The sequence below is a fragment of the Schistocerca americana genome, unplaced genomic scaffold (genome assembly GCF_021461395.2).
Source record: "Schistocerca americana isolate TAMUIC-IGC-003095 unplaced genomic scaffold, iqSchAmer2.1 HiC_scaffold_437, whole genome shotgun sequence".
Lineage (NCBI taxonomy): Eukaryota > Metazoa > Arthropoda > Insecta > Orthoptera > Acrididae > Schistocerca > Schistocerca americana.
Genome location: NW_025726167.1, coordinates 122,501 through 124,297, shown reverse-complemented (window position 1 = coordinate 124,297; position 1,797 = coordinate 122,501).

Sequence of the window (1,797 nt, the reverse complement as noted above, 5' to 3'; positions counted from 1 at the left end):
CCAATATAGGTTAGGTTAAGGCCCAATATAGGTTAGGTTAAGGCCCAATATAGGTTAGGTTAAGGTACAATATGGGTTAGGTTAAGGTACAATATGGGTTAGGTTAAGGTACAATATAGGTTAGGTTAAGGCGCAACGTGGGTTACGTTAAGGCCCAATATAGGTTAGGTTAAGGCCCAATATAGGTTAGGTTAAGGCCCAATATAGGTTAGGTTAAGGCCCAATATAGGTTAGGTTAAGGTACAATATAGGTTAGGTTAAGGTACAATATAGGTTAGGTTAAGGTACAATATGGGTTAGGTTAAGGTACAATATGGGTTAGGTTAAGGTACAATATAGGTTAGGTTAAGGCACAATATGGGTTAGGTTAAGGCGCAATATGGGTTAGGTTAAGGCGCAATATGGGTTAGGTTAAGGCGCAATATGGGTTAGGTTAAGGCGCAATATGGGTTAGGTTAAGGCGCAATATGGGTTAGGTTAAGGCACAATACGGGTTAGGTTAAGGCACAATACGGGTTAGGTTAAGGCACAATACGGGTTAGGTTAAGGCACACATTGTTGTAAGGAAAGGTGTTTTCGGGGGGGGGGGGGGGGGCTGGTTTGTTGATTGTGATTATCGTAAGTAAATGACTGCGGCATCATCTGATTTGCCACGTCAGGGTGCACCTTTGGCTCATAACAGGCGGCGCTCTGATTCCATGCTTGTGGCAGACCTGTGTCTTTCATTCGTGCCATTGTTTGTGTGGTGTGACAGGAGGCAGTATTGTGATGTTGGGTGCACCCCTGTGTAGGACATGTGTGGGTGTTGGTGGCTTAGCTGAGCAATGGTGGTTGTCGGAAGGGTGGGATATTCTGTTTTCCGAGTGGACCTCCCGGTCTGGTTATGATAGTGTGGATTGTCTAATGTGGCAGAGAGGATGCACTGGGTGTTGTTCCATGCTGGTGCTTAGATATTGTCTGTGTGCCTGTTACAGGCAGAGAGTAGTGCGTGATAAGAGTGTCTGGCTGACGTGTGATTGTGAGCAGAGTCTTTCAGCATGTATACGGACAGTTGTATACATTATCTGTATTCTGATGGCTCTATCTATTACTAATCAGCGCCGTGTATACGTTTAATCCGGTTCCAGTCGAAACTATTGTATCTCTGTACATTAGTGACACGGCGAGCCCGCTATGTAGTTACTCGTCTCGGCAGCTTCCACCGGTGTATGGCAAATGATTATAAGGAATCAGTCTAGTCGTCAATACCGATAGTGTGACGTCACATGTCTGGGGTGGGGGACGCTGCGCCCTTCCGGTGGGTCATGGCCTAGGAAGACTCTTCCCACGCAGGGGGGCTTGGACTGTCATTGACTCTTCCGAGTAATATACTTGCCGTACGTTTTTGCGACTGCGAGTGCAACGCTCACCGGTACCGACATGGATGGAGCGCCTCCTAGCTGCCGCTGAGCATCTGCATTCGTACAGAGAGCAACGCGCTCGCGTCTGTAGCTCGTACGTGGTACAGCTCGCAGCTCATGTATAGGGACAGCGGGAATGTCGCATATTGGACATAACTCTTCATGAAACGCACGTTATAGGGGTGGATTGCACATTGCGAGTGCGAGCAAAGTCCGCCGTTCATCCGCTGGAGCTGCGAGTTGGGCGGTTGGGGTGGGGCACGAACAGGTGCAGGTGGAGTGATTGCCGGTCCACGACTTCGTGCGGCAGAGGCGCTGGCGTTGGGGTGCTGTTGTCGACAGAGGATGCAGGCTTTGTGGGTGGGGTCGAAAGAAGGGCACTGTGGGCCCATGGCTG